General features: G+C 45.6%; 1 protein-coding gene and 1 long non-coding RNA gene across 6 annotated transcripts in view; one reads left to right on the forward strand and one right to left on the reverse strand.

Moving 5' to 3' along the window:
• Window positions 1–18,312, reverse strand: part of LOC129386154 (uncharacterized) — a 209,086-nt gene that overhangs the window by 155,710 nt on the left and 35,064 nt on the right. Inside the window, exon 4 of one of the 3 annotated variants that reach the window (XR_011893810.1) lies at window positions 4,318–4,363. The exons of the other annotated variants lie outside the window; for them this stretch is intronic. This is a non-coding gene — a long non-coding RNA (uncharacterized lncRNA). The remainder of the gene's footprint in view (window positions 1–4,317; window positions 4,364–18,312) is intronic. 3 annotated transcript variants of the gene reach the window in all.
• The window catches only part of LOC126536612 (uncharacterized), a 126,867-nt gene that overhangs the window by 31,861 nt on the left and 76,694 nt on the right, over window positions 1–18,312 (forward strand). The window lies entirely within an intron of this gene.

The raw sequence follows: 18,312 nt of genomic DNA on the forward strand, positions 1-18,312 counted from the left end.
ATTAGCAGAGTCTCATTCATTAGCAAGTTCACTACGCATCGATAATGTGACAATTGTATGCAGACCGACTCTCATTCTTCTGACGCTCTATTGGCGGCCGTCAGCCACATCATGATGTACAGATTGGTAATGACTCTGTAATACAAGTGATCGATAAGGTGTCTTCGTGTGACTTCAAAAACGATGGTATCCGGTTGGTTTCTCCATACTCTCCTTACACAAGCGCCTTTGGTAGCATACCATTCGCAACAACACAATAACACATCATCTCCGCGAATAAACTTTCTTTATCTTATTGTGTTTTTTTTTTCAGAATCAAGTGTTACTTATTTACATAGGACGCTTTCAAGCTGCTACTGTGTTGTTTTTTCTCAGTACCTTAGAGACCACATCAATAATGAAAGAATTTAGACACTTACGTTTTGAATCTTGATATGAGACGGTTGTGCGAAAAATGCATCGCACTGAAGATGTCATAATATCTTAAAGTAAGAATTATATGTCGGAGAAAATATCGCCTACCACGTAACGGTGAGATCGGAAAGGAAAACAAAAGCCCGAGAGCCGGAAAGAGGGAGCACCAATGCGTTACCTGTCTCACATTCAAGGATTATATAGTGACACAAAATACATTTCGCAGCTCCTAAAACTCGACGCTAAAAGCGTGGCCTTAAACAAGTACCAACTGCCAGACTCCGCTACATTGTTCCGTGGCTGGAACTTCGAAGGCAAATAGAGGCGCGGCGAATGGAAGTTTAGAGTGGCGCGAATACATCGAGGTGCAACATTACACGGTGTGCGGAAAGGTCGACACGCCAGCCTTCAGCGGGAGACGAGAACTCGGAGTGGGGTGGCGTGCGCTCCGGCTTTATTGAATTTGGAGCCTCTGCACTATCGCTGCACTCACATGGTGTGCTCGACCTGAGAGCTTCTAAGTGTTGCCGTGCTGCTGCACCCCTAGCGCGAAGGCGACAGAGGAGCCGGCAACACGCCGGGGGATGACGAGGGAGCCACTTTCATGCGAGCGCGCGATTCGCATGAAAACAAAGCTGGCGGGAAAAGGAAAGGACACGTGGATTTCTCGGTCACACGGCAACCGCTTTTATGCTGTAAAAGCAGCTGAGTAAAGCTGCGCCCATACGTCCATGCGTACTGCGTGCTTTTCATAGGTGGAATGCCAGACAGAACGCAAAACAGAGAAGTTCCTAAAGTGGTCCTCTCAAAACGGTTTCGCTTTTCACGGATGCTTACTCTTTTTACTGGATCTTAATGCCTTCAGCAATGTCTCAAGCAGCTATGCGACATTCTACTGGCGTACTTATTTAAAAGATAGGTGAGAAAGGCGATGAGAGCTCATAGGTCAACCGGCATTGTACTGTACGGTACCAAAAGGCACATTTGAACTTTTAGCGCAGACGTGTTTTTGTTCTTGTTGGTCAGTGTGTGATCTTCGGTTTTTGTTACAACTTCGCTTCGTAGAAAGACAATACTTCGTCGGGAAAATCTTCAGCTACCAAACTTGAGGTGACAGATTCTGAAAATTATGTAAGACAAGCGTAAACGCCGACATCAATTTCGTTCTTTGCCCGTTTGTAAATAACGGTTCTTTTTGACGACTCGTAGTAGTGCAAATCTCGAGACATGGCACAGTCCGATATGTTTCCTTCTCCAACTATGCAGCAATTTCGCAACTTGCAACAGCGTTCGAGTGATTTTGCTCGTATGCGTCTGTGCACCTGGCCATTTCTCCCTGTTTATGTTTTTTTTATTTTATTTTTTTTGCTTTTGTTTTTCATTTTTCACCATGAGCGTCTGGTGTAGCATGCAAGCCGTAGACCAAGTATACATATATATCTAGACTACTAAAACTCCGAGAAGCTAGGCTAATCCTTCCAGTCGTCATTAAGCACAACTTATGCACTGATAGTTCGAATCATGCAGACCATCCCTTGATTTTTATCTAAGAACAGTCAGCAATAAGCGCGGTGAGTATTTCGGCAGACATGTATACACGACAATTTCCTGCGTGGCTGAGCGCGCGGGCATCGCGTACAAGATATGCATCATACCGAGATGCAGCAGGAGCAGCGCACCACATTGCGTTTGCACAACACAAATTCATATCAGCGGGACCAGAAGTCCGCTTGCCTGACACAGAGGCTTCCAGCAAATATTACCGGCACTTCAGGTCTCTCTGTCGCTATTTCTGCAGCAATGCAATGAACATGTTCGGGCCGTTCGAGAGATCGCACCTTAGATATGATTTTCGCTTACCTAGTGGCACCCGCAGGTGCCACTAGCATATCTCCAGAGTGTTAAACTAAATATGGCCTACGCCAATCATATAAAATGCGTAAGAGGTAACGTTCCGGAGGCCTTAAAACATGCCTTTTGTGTCTGATGTAGCTACTACTTTACTGCCTTCCCGAATGTCTTTGAAGACTGCATTGAGTATTCGTATTAATACGTGTTTCAAGCGATAAGATGTTCTGGTTCCGTAGGCGCGTGCCAGTCGTGCGGTGCGCGTAACAAAGGTGCTTTTGGCATTGTTACCGCAATCGTTTCCTAATAAAGCTTTCCAGATAGTTTTGGATGTGATACGTTTAGCGTGTTTTTTTTTTTTTTTTCATCCTTCACCATTCATCTAGAGTCGCATGTCAGACTTACAGAAGATCAAACGCCTTCAGTAAAGGTACTCTCTCTCTCTCTCTTTCTCTCTCTCTCTCGCTCTTAGTTTGATTACTGGTATCGTGTTCCTTGCAATTAGCTTTCATGACACGCGCCACTCAAGGACTATTCAATCGGTGCACAGACAAACTGTGGCCAAACCAGAAAAGCATTGAGAACTTTCTGATTTCTTCACCTCTATTTTTCTTTCTTATATGCGTCAAGTGCTGATTGTATTAATCGACAAGACGCAATGGAACACCCCAACTTAATAGCATCAAGTTTCTGAAAAAGTGAGTCTACCTGCGTGGAGAAGTAAAAAGAACTCTCCAGGAGCCAAGGAGCTTCGCGCGGCACCTTTGCTTTAAAGGCACTTTGAGGTCTCGCGTTCCAGATGGTTTGTTTTTGTTTGTTGTGCTTCCTTCTCTTATAGCAACCGCAGGAAACCGGCATATATATTAGCGAAAACAGAAGAATAAAATACCAGGAGGATGCTTGCACGTCTCGCTCAGATATCAAAGATACCGAAGCAAAGCCCCCCGGAGCCGTGAGCAACTGCTTCTTGGGGCCATGTTCACCTTTCCAACGACGTTCCTTTGGCGTGCCATCTTTCATCGGGCTCTTTCTCAACGCGATCCACCCTCTGGGGATGAAGATTCCATATTTTTTCTTTGTTTCCTCTATATTCTTTATCTGCCTTTATATTTCCTTCGCTGCCTGTTGCTCGCGTTTGGCGTCTTTTAGCTTTGTGGTATTTGGGGATCCCAGTTTCCTATTTTCCCTCCTGTGCACGCATGACGCGGCCACATTATTTCCTCTTTCTTTACTGCAACGCAACTTGCAACCGCGCCAAGGGTATCCTGAGCTGGAAGTAAAAACTTGTACGTGCCGGTGTGTGGCTTGTAGCATTACCGTCCGTCTTATGTATGACGATGGATAACGAGTGGCTCTTGGGGGGAAAAGCTGCGATAAACAGGACGACACGTTTCGCAAGAGTAACAAGACGCCGTGCTTCAAAACTGTACGATACTGCAGGCGGCGTCTCGGATGGTGGGCTTTTTCTTTTTTTTTTTTTTTTTTTTCTCGATGCTCAACCCCTTGCAACATTCCAGGCGTCGTCGCAGTTGAGCGCTCTTCCAGGGGGTCAGACTGCGTACTTAAATTTTTTGGTTGCTCATGCTTGAGAAGCAGCACACGTGGTGAATCACAAGCGAGCAGAACCGTGCACTCCTGGACGAGAGTGATAGCTTCATGGGAAATAAGAAGGCATGGGGAAGGCTTCCAAGGGAAAAATTATTTCAACATTTCCTTGTAAGTTTGGCTCTTAATAGCTAATCTACAGTACATAAGTAGTGTATAAAAACATTGGCAACTATTATAATGAGATATACTTCATTTTTGTGTTGTGTGTAGCGCGGGATAAAGGGCTCCTGTGGCTAGTGATGTTCGATTAGCTGCGTGCTCTCGCTGGGTATTATCAGTGTGGTTGTTTTCTAATGCCACTAAATCTGAACTTATTGCTGCTGTAAATGATAAGGCGTAGTTTAGACCAAATCCAAATTTGAAGATCTAATTTTTGCTGACCAAGAAAAGCATAAAACAATCACACCAGAGTTGATGAAACATTAAATGTAAAAAAACGTTTCTCACCTGAAAGCAGCCGCAGCCATCCGTTCTTTTTCCAGACAATGTTGTGCTGAAAGTATTACAACCCGGGTTTCCCTCTGACAAATGTGTTCGGCGCACGTCACATGCTCATAAAGAACTGTGAAACATTCGTTTTACCATTTTTTTTTCTCAATTGCTACCTTCATATAAACGCGCAGTAGGCAACGAGGCTTAAGCGCAATCTTAAACGCAAAGCGTCGCAGTTGAGGCGAAATAAAAAAAAAGCTCCTCATGACGCAAGAACAGTGATGAAGCAAGCTATGCTAAGCCACTTCCGTTCATTGCGGTCTCCACCACGCCAACCTTGTGTGACTACACAGAACTGAAGCCACCCTGCTTTTTCACATCAGCACAAACTCTAGTGTGGTGGTGCAAGACATGACGGAGGCGCGTCATCGTCGTAGGTTCATGGTCAAGCTCTTTGTGACAGCGACCATTATTTGTTAGGGTGTCCTGAATTTGACACAGAACGTGTTAAGAAATTGACTGAAGCGCAAGATGGCCCCACGCAGTAGCGCAAGTGGCAGTGTGATCTCGCAAGAACACTGAACATTTAGGAGAGATGTGTCTCGGCTCCTCCTCAGATTCATCCGTGAAACCGGGCTTTGGTGTGTGAATAGTGAGCCGTGTCCACCAAAGTGGTATGGGTAGGGCTTAACCTGAGCATTAGTATTCATTAGTGTTAGTAGTAGCATTAGTGTCGGACGAGATGCATTGGCGTTCCAATTACGTTTTCTTTAAGAAACCGCTGTTTTATGCATTTGAGCCCAAAAGTAACTGGAACGCCAATGCATTTCGTCGCGCGCTTTGAGAATTAAGATCTCGGGACTGGTGCTGTCCAGAGAACTCGTTCCAAGTGGATACGCCGTGCGAACTCGGTGGCTATAATTCGTAGATTGAAATATGTGGCGTAAGGTGATTAATTAAAAGCTTAATTGGCGTCATTACGTTAATCATTCAACTGAACATTTTTATTTCTAGTAGAAGTAATGGCCGCCTCATCGAGTAATTTAGGTCAAAAGTTGGAATCGCGCTATCAGCCATGGGCAATCTTTTAAAATTTGGTTTCAACAAAAAGAAAGCACCCTGTGTATGTATAATACGAGGAAAGAGAGCCAATACCAGACAAGCATAAGCATAACCTGAGGTATACCTAAGCGAACTAAACCATGGACGGACCAGCCGTGATGGCCTTGCGGCAAGGGCGTTGCGCTGCTGAGCACGCGGTCGTGGCATCAAATTGCGGCCACGGCGGCGGCATTTCGATGGGGGCAAAATGCAAGAACGCCTGTGTGCTGTCCATTGGGTGCACGTTAAAGAACGCCAAGTGGTCAAAATTACATCGGAGTTGCCCGCTAACGGCGTGCCTCATAATCAAAGCATGGTTTTGGCACGTAAAACCGCGGAGTTTAATTTTTTTTAAAGCACAAGCGGTACTTAAAGATGATACACTTCATAGTAGACTTCACTGCCAACTTCTAATTGATTTGTGCACGTCTGTCCTCTATTTCCTTTATGTGCTTTTGTCGCTGTCTTTTCCATCTTTTTCTTTTTCTCATGTTTTTCTTCTTTTTTTATCATGCAGACACCCAAATCATCTGTTAAAGACCCAGGATCGAATTCCGAGGCTAGCGATGCATTCTGATTTCCTTTGATCATTCATCCCTGATGCATTCTGTTCTGTGAACTTCATATCATACACTTCGTGAGCTCTGGGCCGTCCAGCGAGCCCACGTAGCGGCCAGGAAGTTAAAACTCCCGGTCCCAACGTAGGAGTAGCCCGCTCTATCGGGCCTTGAGCCCCGTAGCTCGCAGGACCTTTCAGTAAAGTTATTCCATCCATCCATCCATATCATGCACTTTTTATGGTGCACAGCTGAAACGGTCAAAAAAAATTTAATTGTGGGATTTTACGTGCCAAAACCACTTTCTGGTTATGAGGCACGCCGTAGTGGAGGACTCGAGAAATTCCGACCACCTGGGGTTCTTTAACGTGCACCTAAATCTAAGTACACGGGTGTTTTCGCATTCCGCCCCCATCGAAATTCGGCCGCCGCGGCCGGGATTTGATCCCGCGACCTCGTTCTCAGCAGCCCAACACCATAGCCACTGAGCAACCACGGCGAGTCTGAAATAGACTTCGTCCAATGTAAAAAAATGTGTAACCTTCTTCGTGACAGCGTGTTGGTAGCGATATGTCTTGTTCATTTAATCACGCTAAATTCTGCAAAATCATAATGTGAGGGGTCACACAATATGACTTCTTCAATACATTGACCTTTATTGTCAGCATGTGGAAGTTCTATGTATTTGCGCTTCGTCTCACAGATTGGGAAACAACAGAAAAAGCGAAAGGCAACAGCGTGCGTGAAGCACGAGCGACAAATTCTCGCAATATAGCGATAACGTCAGCAAATCATATTTATGTCTGATATTATGGGGATTTGTTATGGGGGGATGGGTTATGGGGATTTACCTGTACATGCCTGCATGTATTACTTTCTTGACGATAATAATAAACTTTCTTGAGTTACGAGTCCGCAAAGCGCAGTCCACTACAGGGTTTTTCGATGCTGCCAGCCACACAACTTCAGTTAGGTGGGTTCTGTACACAATTCTACATTCAAAGTCATTCGCATAGCTACAGTATTGCGCAGTAAAAGAAATATGTCTGTTTATATTGACGCTCGTCACACGAGACTGATCCCTTATGTATATGGTGTCGTAAAGCGCGAAGGACACAATAAGGCGCTGTCGGCGCTATTCAGCTAGGACAAAATTCAGGCCCTCGTTAAGGCATACTTAATATTGGCGTAGCGTCCCATCAAGAAAAATAAATAATAAAGCACCGTTCATTCGAACACAAACCAGACAATCCGCGTAGATGTCTGCCCATGAGCGCAGGCCGCACTGGGAAGTCATACACTGCACACAAAAAAGCGAGCTAGGAGGCCGCTGCTTTTGGCGCCAGCGCAGAGCGTTCGCCCTTCGTTTCTTTCTCTTTTCTTTTTTTTTTGTCCGAACTCTCCCTCTGGGACCGGCAGAGCCGTGTTTCGCCTTCGTCGTGCACACATTTCATTAACTACGACCAATTAGGGAAGCCCTGGGCAGTAATTGTTCCTTCTGTCTCTCAATTCTCTCATTTTCGTTTGGATACTGCTTCATTTACTGCACTTTACTTTCACTGCCCATTACTGATCGAACAGCTTTCGTGCTTTTTCATAGCGCGGCCTAGCTCAGCCAGTATGCTCTCGCTTCCCATACGAAGCAGCGTTGCTCTCCTTTCTTGAAGCTTCTGTTTACGCTCGGAAATTACGGTCGGTCAACGCAGAAGCTGAGCACTAATCCTCAAAATTCCGCACAAACAAGAAAACAGCTCATGTCGCGCAGTGCGTTCAATAAAAGACGCAAGGCACTCCTCGCGCATAGTAAAAGTAGGGAAGACGGTATGCTTCACGATCAGCACAGATTCTTCAAAGCACAATTGACGCTAAAATATTCATTCGAGGTCACGTAGCAGTGCGGTTACAAACATCGATCATTGCCGCAACAACTAGAGCAAGCACTGTGGTCATTCGTGGGTTCATTTGTTTCTTTTCCTCGTACACTTTAGCAACGCAGCACGAAGCCTGTTCAGCCAGTCACACTGGCGCCAAGTCATACATCGCATCTCCAGTTATTGAAGCGGAAATAACCATTTCTATTGTGGCCTCGACCAAACTTTCGAAACTGCTTTGATACGAGTGCCACAGCTATACACGCGAAATGGCCCTCACTGCTGCTCTCATTCCCACCCTCCCCTCCCCCTTCTCTACGTGTTCCCGTTTTCTAACCAAGTAATACGTATAATCGGCGCAAGGCCCACCTATATGGAAACTTGCTGAGCCTGCCGCGTCGTGCAATAAGGAACGCGAATAACGCTTCTGCGTACACGTCTCTTCGCCAGCACAAGGCACGTGTGTCAGAGCGCGATCATTTCGGAAGCCCTAGTGGATCCAAAGGGCAATGGGGAATGAAGCGTTCGAAAGACCTGTTGTTGGCCGCAGTAGGCAGCGTCTGGTATGGAAGACAATAGCGGGTCTATATCTCGTCCCAATGTGCGTATACATGATGTTGCAACTAAGGCGGAAGAAAAGCACCTCCTGCTCCTGAGACGTGACACTCGTTCACGCGTGCCATTGGAAGTGTGCAGCGGCATCGGCGGGGAGGCTCTGTCCCGGCTGGAGTTGAGGCGGGATCGATAAGCGAAGGAGCAGGGGAAGATGCGGAGCACCCGAAGAAGGAACGGGTCGCCAGCCGTCTTTTCTCGTCCGCGCTACATGGTGGATCGAGAAGATAGGCGTCGCAACCGGGGCGATGATTTCTTTGGCGTCCGTCGGAGCGTGCACTGCTCGCCGATATCAGCGACCCGCCCCTCGCCAAATGGAGGGAGAGGGTGGCTACAAAGAGAGGAAACGGTGAAGGAGATAACCGTACGCGTGAACGTGTCCTTCCTCACTCGGACGCTGTAGAGACGGCTGCGCCTAGCTTATAGTATGGGCGTCGGGCTGGGGGGACTTGCTGCACCACCGGGCCCTTTCTTCACTCCCTCGCTCATTATCCTACGATCCTTTCTGCTTTTATCTCTCCGCTACATTTTCGGTCTCCTGTGTGTGACCGTGCCCGCCAAACAGAGCGCGGATATGTTGGCTCCAGTCCAAATCTGGTTCGAACGTGTCGTGCCTTCTTTTTTTTTTTTTTTTTGCTCGTTCTAAGTTACTCCGCCGTTTCGTCCCCATTGGGTGTCCGTTTGTAATCGGTTCCGCACAAGTTGCTACGTTTTCAGGAAATCCACTGAACCTCTCCTCCACCCCCCCCCCCCCGCTCCCGTCCTCATTGACTTTTTTTCTTTTCTTAATCTTCTTTTCGGGCAGACTGGTCGCCGCGGCCTGCTGAGCACGACGTGCAGACAGATAGCGCGGTTCTGGATCTAGCTCGTTCCGGCTCATGGGAGCTAGACCTTGGTGTGTTCTCATCTTGCAGTACTTTTTTTTTCTTCTTTTAAAATTTCTCCGTCTCTTTCCGCTCTGTTTCCTGTGCGCGGGCAGTGGGTGCGTATTTTTCAATGCTATTTCGTGGAGCCAATCATTTGGCCAGTCACTAAAGTGAAAAGGCACGCGCAGTGCCAACGGAAAGATTCTCGCGAAGCTGCATAATGGAAACGCTGCAGAAAAGAAAGTGAGTTTCCCGTCTTTCCAGCGTTTCACTAATTGTGCAAACGAAAGTTCAAGGATGATATCCTGTCCTTTTGATTTACTTCATTATCTGCGCCGAAGAAGTGCCGAACCAGCAATTATAAGTTGTCTGCAAAAACTAACACCTATATTTTCAATCCACGAAATAAAAATGATTGCCTTACCTTTTTATGTAGAGATTTTCGCCTTCTCTGCGTCAGCGAACAATGCGCAGTGGCACGTTCCATCGAAATGCATGTCGCAGTACAACTTAGAAACCAAACGCAGTAATCTTCTTGGGGCAAAACGGATAATTGAGTAGATTGAAAGGAGAACATTCGCGCATATGTTATTTTACTATTCTTGTTACGCACCTTTATACAAGTGTTATTTTACATTTTTCTTTATCTTTCTGTCTCCCCTTGCCCCTTTTCCAGTGCAGGGTAGCAAACTGGAGATCTTTTGATTAACCTCTCTGCCTTTCATATCTCGTTTATCTCTATCTATCTATCTATCTATCTATCTATCTATCTATCTATCTATCTATCTATCTATCTATCTATCTATCTATCTATCTATCTATCTATTTTGCTTGCGCCAATGATACGCATCGCTATTAGTTCCAGTGAAGCGCTCTACATAAGTTCGTTACGTTTTAGACGCAAGAATATAGGTGCACACTCCAACCTCGTTATAACGAAGTTGAAGGGGGAGCCTAAATTACTTCGTTACAATCATTATTGCCATTTACTGCAATATATTTGTATTTTCATTTATTTTTATTCATACTGTAGCCTCAGTGAGGCTATTGCAGGAATGGGATATAAAGCAAACATACAATCATTTATAACAAGCTTCCGTGAATTGTTTCAGTGCTAATGAACGGATGACTCCCGGCAATGAATTCTAGGCTTCAATTGTTGATGGAAAAAAGTTGTACGTAAAGGAATCAGTGCAGGCGAAAAAGGTTGAAATATTTAGGACGTGGTGACGCCTCGTATATGAATGTTCGGAAAAAGTGAAATAGTTACATAGAAAAGAGAGATGAGGAGAACTAATTAACGTGTAAACGGAATTTTAAGCATTCAAGATGGTGAAGCCCTGCAAGAGTAATGAGACCAAGGAGGAGAAGGAAATTAGATAGCGAAAAGTCCTTGTCATATCTCCTGAAAACAAAACTCACTGCCTTTTTTTACACACATTCTAGATTTTTTGATGTCACAGTGTCTGTGTGGATTCCACACAACGCAGCCATACTCGAGGACGGGACGAATGAGGGTTTTATATGTTAGAAGTTTCTTGAGGAGCAAGACGCAGCGTACGATGTAATTAATCTAGTCTTTTACCTCTTTCGTTACTGCGAGAAAATGGTCTTTCTTTATAGGTCTCGGAAAAAAATTATCTACCACTACAAATATTATTCCAACATACATTGCAGCATAACATATTGTGCATAATTAAATGCTCTTTCCAAAAACATACATAGCCAAACAAATAAAATGTATTAGGTAAAACATCAAAATTCTAGGAAGCGTCATTTTTGCTGCCACTTGATAAAAACAATAAAAAAACGTATCTGCAAAAACAAATAGCACATAAAATTCAGAATATACATCTTAAAGATAAACAGCCCAGGAATATCGTCTAAAAAATAAATGCTCAGTACGCCGCCGTTATTCGGATACTAAAAGGAAACTAAGACCAGTTTATCGCTCATGCCATGCGGGGAAGCAGTTCCTGAATTTTGTGAAGCATAGGTGCACTCCGCACTTTTCCCATGAAACGTCTGGTTTTTGTTCAACTTTGTGGTCCTCGTAACACATTTTGCAGTTCCGCCTTGTCGGCATCTTCTGAGGATGGTCCGATGAGAAGTCCAAGGAACGTACTTCACCAGTTCGTCTAGAGTCATGCACCTCTTCCAGGAACGATGACTCTCAGAGCAGCTGGGCAACTACAGGATTATGCATCCAAGCATATTTGTTCACATTTTTGCAGATTGTCTTTATCACCTCTGCAGAGAAGAAGAGTAAAAAGAAATCCCACGCCGTTGTAAACTGTCTTGCGCTGATCCGTAGTGCTGGGCCGAGATGTGATACGGGCTGCCTTCTTGGCGGGAGCGGAAGTTTCTTTGCTGCCGATGGCACCGCATCACAACCAAACGAAGTATGCACTCTGACGATGTTCAGTAGAGCTCTCAGGTTATGCAAAAAGATCGGCACATAAGCACGCACAAGGAAGAAGACCGCTCAAGGCCGTAAAAGAAACTCGCCGGTGTACAGCTGCGGATGTCTTATGCTGGCTTAAAACATTGTCGCTGTAAGAACTTGAATCTGCTTTGCTGTCATCTTCGGAATCATAATTTGAGTTCTCATCACTAAATTGAAGTGCGGGTGCAGCATAGTTTCGAGCACGACGCTTTTCTCTCGCGACGCAGCCGCGTGATATGACGCCATGAGAACAACTTTCGATAACTGCGCAGTGCCACCGGCGGTGCCCCTTGCCTGGAGTTTACGAGAGAAGCGAAACCGAAAATCTTGGAAACTGGTTGAAAATTCCAGGTTCACGTGTTGTACATGCGGCGGACCTTCATGAATACACTTTTACGGAATGAAACGACTCAGAGTCCAAACAAAAGCTCACCAATGAACAGCTGGCGTCATTTTCAGTTAATTATCACCGCTCAGCAATGTCGGACGGCGAAGCCGGCAATATAATTTAATTCTTGACTTGCTGGAAGTCATTTCATTACAAAATTTTGATACTAGTGCAGCGTAATCGTGAGCGGCATGCTTCTTTCTCGAGCGCGGCAGAAGGTGACAGCCATGCCTCTTTTCGCTGCAACATACGCACATTAGTTGGCAAAGAGGTCGGTCAGAAATCACAAAATCGGCGGAGCACGAAAATTTAAACTGATTCTGAAAGTTCAGTGCCTGTACTAACTACTGTATGGCCTTAAAGGGATAAGAAACGGCTCGAACATGTCGAAACTGGCGATCTAAAGCATCAATCACTGGTGACCTATTTGAATAGGCGTGGTAACGAAAAAGTTGAGGGCCTTGTTACAGGTGACATAAATGTGTTTTGAGCATGGCAAATCGTGTGTTAGTAGGATATCTAAATATTTGAATTCGAACACTCTTTTTCAAGTAATATTATTAAAGGCATAGATAAAGAAGGAAGGACATGAACGGGGTGTAAAGGACATAGAGGCAGTCTTGGGAAAGTTTAGATTTATTTGCCATGCTTTGGACCAGTTACAGAAGCCAGCGAAAGCATCGTTAAGGACAACACGATCAGTGGGCGATTTAATTGTTTGATATAAAACGCAATCATCTGCAAAAATGCGCATTTTAACGGAGATGTGTATGGGAGATTATTAATATAAAGCAGGCATAACAGAGAACCCAGTACAGAACCTTGGGGAAACGTACATATTGTGACCACTGGGAAAGACAGTCCGATATCGAATCTACCTAGGATATGCATTTTCTATTATAACGAACAACTTGTGCATAAGTTTAGGTTGTGAGATAGTGTGGAAGGCCTTTGCAAAGTTTATAAATATAGTATCAACCTGGTCACCTATGTTCAAAGAGCTACTGATATCGTGAACGAATTCTGTCAGTTGTGTCATTATATTGCTGAGGCCACGTCTAAAACCATGCTTGAAATTGCTTAAAATTTTGTTAGTTTCAGGAAACTCTATAATATGTTTAAAGATAATGTGTTCGAGCAATTTACATGAATGTGCTGTTAAGGAGATAGGCCTGTAGTTACCTGACCTTAAAGGCCCCTCGCCAGGTCTGGCCATATTGAGCTGACAAGCGCAGAGCATACAATGCGCGATAACGATTGTGTCTTCAAAGTATTATATCGCGAAGCGCAGCGGACAAATCTTAAATTTCAAACCGAACGCCGTTTTCCCTTCTTCTCGTGGCCGCCGCGCTCCAAGCCGGAGGATGACGTACAGGGGCTAGTGCGCCTGCGTACACGTGTTTGTGCTGTGGCATCGCGCTTGGTGACACGTGACTTCGAGAATTATTCAAGGCATCATCTGTTATTTGTGTAATATGCTGCTTGAATCGACGAATTATAGCTTAGATAAATAATAAAGCACCCAAACCAAATGTCTGCATGTTTCTGTTTTACATTGCATCGCAGTAAGAGAGATGTACTGCCGTTTCGTCTGCATGTTCCCACGTCGTGCAACCGTGAGCGCGGACACCGACACTGTGTCATTTTCTACCGTGTTCCAACGCGGTATCATGCGCTGTGATCCGCTTGTGTCTGCCTCAGTAATCATGTAGCACTGACTTATAGCGATAGTCAGGTGTCCTCGTGCACAGCGCGCAAAATCCTGTGCTGCGCGAAACGAGACAATCACAACAGCTAGCGCGCGACGCTGTCAGCGAAAGTGCATCGCGCCGCAAAAAAAATCGAGGAAAGAAAAGGTGATGGCGGGGTCCATGACGTATGCGTCACGCAATCCTCGAGGTCCGGTATGGGAGAACGCAGGGAAGGAATTTCACTTGCGGAGGCTAGACGAGGCAAGTGGACAGAGCGTCTCGCTTGGCAGTGGAGCTCGTCTCCTGAAATCATGGGTTCGCGGCACTGAAATATTTCTATCTCGGCTATTAATGAGCCAATTTGAAAAATTTTTGCGCCAGAACGCTCCCTAGAAGACACGTAACGACTTCCAGTGTGTAACCAAAATTTTCGTTGGGGCCTGGCGAGAGGCCCTTTACATAAGGAGAGAATTGAAGCAAGTTTCCACGAGGGAGGAATGGTGGCGGTTGAGAGAGATTTTCTCAAAATAATTGTTAGATATCTGCTACACCAAAGAGAGTATCGAACCAGAAGAGCGGTCGGGATGCCGTCAGGACCACATGACTTTTCGGTGTTTAAGTTTAGGATTAGGTAAGTGCACCCTCAGGGGACAGTGACACATCGTCGATTAGAGGGAATGGTTCAGAATCAAATGTAGGGATTATTGAATTGGCAGTCGTAAAGACAGAGTGGAAGTGGGTGTTAAAAGAAGACGCTATTGCCTGTGTGTCAGTCTGTGTATCCTGCGCAATGGGGTGCACAATTGTAGACATGGAAATAAGAAGACGGCTTTGCTGCCCACGAGAACGAACTGATCATTCGCACCGCCACGCGTAGCCACACAGCGTGTGTTGGCTCGCATAGACGCGCTCAAGGGAGAGAGGTCAGTGGAGAAGTGCGATACTGAGCCGCTACTCGTGCGAATCTACGCGCAGTGGTGAAAAGGACCAGTGTGTTGCTCGATGGCGTATTTGACGCGGGGAGGCTGGAGTTTTGAACTACCGCGCCGAGCTAGTGTTGAACCCCCGTGGGAAGCGATGTACACGGCGCGCAACGGTCGGGTATTTTTCGGTTTCGGAGACGGATTTAGTTAATTGTACCCAGTGGCAGGACAATATCGCTTCGGTAAAGCGCGGCTTTAAACAGATGTGCCTCCATGGGGATTTCAAGGGGAATTTAATCTACTTCGTTATATCGGCTATTTGTTATATCCAGTTTTTTGTTATAACGAGGTTCGAGTGTAGAGTGCTAATCTTGCATTTTATTTTTTCTTCAGCAGAAATGCTGTCAGCGCGGTCGCTTGACACAATTACTAAGCAATATTTGGAAAATGAGAAATACAAAGCACGCTTCTCTTCTGACATCCACTACATAGCAAGTACGGCAACCGAGTCCTGCAATAAATGCACGCGACCAGCTCTTTCAAAGATTTCCATGATGAGATTACAGGTAAAATACACAATAACTGTTGCAGGAATATTCGTCATTTCCCCTTCCTCATTTAGCTCTTCGAGGAGACCCTTCTGAACCTGCGCTTCAATCAAATAAAGATATTGAAGTCCAGACGTCGCAAAAACCTTTGGTGGCATTTAATTTGTATTTTGCCTTTCCAGTCACGCCCATTAAAGGCTGACTGACTGAGAGAACCAACAAGACTTACATGGCACTCCTCAATTTGATTTCTTTTTGTTCGTGTCAAATGAGGAATTATCACGCTTTTATCGCCACAGAGAAATCGGGAGCGCTTCTTTGTCAGCCGGAATTATTCTGGCCAAATCAAGCTTTTCAACAACGCCCGCCAGAGCTTCAGCATAAGCGACGCACAAGAGATGAGCTCAGACATTTTGCCGCGATCCAATGCGAGTTCCACATAGGCCCAAGTACCTGAGCCATTTCTCTGGGCTGCTAATTCGCGAACAGAGGTTTTATCTTTATTATTTTTCTTTAATGAACACACGAGCAAGCAGCGCAATAAGTCGGGGCAAAAAGCGGGACAGCGGCGGCTTTTGCCTCGCGACCCGGCGGACTGGAACTTCATAATTGGAGCCGCCCGGGGCAGCTGCAGGAGGGGCTGGTAATTGGACGGTGTGCGGCACGCTGTACTGACTTTGCGGTACGCGCACAGAGAGAGAGCAGCGTTGCGTTCGACGGGGCACTCGGCGCCGGAGTGCACGGAGACGCGGGCTTCGAGACGCTAAAAGGACCGACTGCCTGCGCGTCACACGGCATACGCGCTATGCGTTTCCGCGGAGATGCGCTCATTAATTAGGCGCGGCGCTCCTTTGGCAGTGCGCCGACGACGGAACTTGCCGCATTTCGTGCCACCATCTTCACTCGTTGGCGTTTTCTTAAGTCTTTAAGCTGTGCCACTGCTGTACATTCTGCAACAATATCGTGGCGTCGAGCAGCTCTTTGTCGTTCCATTATTCTCGCAATCTAAAGTACTCGGACCGATAGTATAATACTAACTCTGGAGACACAAGTTCGTTTAGTAGGAGATATACAAACTTCCTTGCTAGTTGCATCCAACGCTTACAGCTCAAGCTGCCCGTGCTGCGACATAACAAGAAAGAAAATTATCGTGTATACACTATTTTTAAACGAAAGGATGGCCGATTCGTGAGCTACCAAAGTGAACAGATTGTTACTCAGTCTGTGAGAGTGTCCTTCTTGCTTCTATGCTGATAAACCAGCTCAATCGATGTACAAAATTTCCAGTAGAGCCCATATCGATGATTGTCAATGTCAATGTAAAAGAACTGGACTGAACAGTCTTCTAGTTGTGTAAAATAACTGTAATAGTTAATCCGAACTTGCTTTAAGTGTCCTGTGTTTTCCTTTTTTCATTTTCTTTTTTTCTTCTCGTGCAGTCAGTGCTTGAGATTTCCGGTTAGAGTGCTTTGATTGTGTTAGCTTCAAGACGTCTTCCTTCCACAGTCGACACACAGCCGCAGTCGACGCTTTCGCCTTACAGACCATGTTTGTTAAAGTTAAGCCGCTATAGATGTGTCTTTATGTAGGCATCGCATTGCAATGTGGCACAAAACTCTAGATTCAGCAATCTGCGTAGGGGAAAGCGGAGAAATTATATTGCGCAATCATAGAAAGGAACGAACAGCATGATACTACATCCTGTGAGCCCCCACCGACACAGTACATTTGAATAACTACTCAGAACTTCTGCGTGTGTTTCTGTAATAACTCGTTTTTTTTTCTCCCTTGCTTTTGTTTTGGCGTAATAGTTCTGCGGAAACCCGCAAGGTGGAGAGAAGTAATTAATAACCGGAAAATGAGACATCCACACAATCTTAGCAATTGCTACAAAGGAAACCCATACGGGTTCCTCGAAAGAAAAGCCTTGCAGTTGAAGAAAAATTCATCCTGGTCCGTGACTCAAACCCGGGACCACCGCCTTTCCGGGGTAGGCGCTCTACCATCTGAGCTAACCAGGCGGCTAGCAGATGGCAGGGCAAAGTCTAATTCATCAACAACTCGAATCAGAGGCAGGAGTCTGGCGTAACACTGCGGCGAAAACCCACAAGAAAAGCCTCGCAAAACCCATACGGTTTCTTTTTTTTTAGCAATTGCTACGATTGGGTGGAAGTTTCATTTTCGCTTTATTAATGTTTTTGTTTGGTTTTTAGACTGGCCACCGAACTCCTGAAGTTCGATTTTACGCATAGAAATTGTATACTTACTACCTGCAAAACAAGAAAAAACCTTCTTATGTGCTGAATTAGAAGCAATAGATCCTGTAATAACTTCGCTTGAATTAAAACTTGAACTCAACCCTCTAGAGCTGGCTGATCTAATACAAGACATGTAATTCACGATAGATATAGGCCAGAGCTGCATTTATGATTCACAAATCTGGTAGTTGTTTGTTCTGATGATACTCATATATCAGTCCAGATGCGAACCAGAGTCTTCGCGCTGCCTTCAATTCGCGGAATGTCGGTGTTTGCCGCAGCAAGACACGCATGTCTCACTCACTCGACACATGCGCACAGACTCATATAGACGCCTGAATGACAACAGTTATTGCCGTTTGAGATGTAAAACCGTTACGGGCACCATGTATCAATATAAACAAGCACGTTCAAGAGCAACTCACACTTCGAATGTGACGCTACAGAGAACGTGTCGATTCTGTGACACTGTCGGTAACTGCTACCAGACGCTGCCTTGTTAACGCGACATGGAGTCAAGAGGGACACGTGCCGTCTGCGTCAGAAAAGACCACTGCATTTACCGCATAGGGCAGACTGTGGCGCCGGAAAAGGATTGGGCAGAGAAGCCCGGTGATCGATGGCAACGCTGGTCCTTAGAGGCGCAATGAAGCGGGTCACCTGTCATGGCAGGTGCTCTGGATCGGATTGTCGGAGCGTTGCAAGCACGGTGCCCCAGATAGCCCCGTGTAGAAGCCAGTGATCCCGGA

Source organism: Dermacentor andersoni, chromosome 4, assembly GCF_023375885.2.
Source record: "Dermacentor andersoni chromosome 4, qqDerAnde1_hic_scaffold, whole genome shotgun sequence".
Taxonomy (NCBI): domain Eukaryota; kingdom Metazoa; phylum Arthropoda; class Arachnida; order Ixodida; family Ixodidae; genus Dermacentor; species Dermacentor andersoni.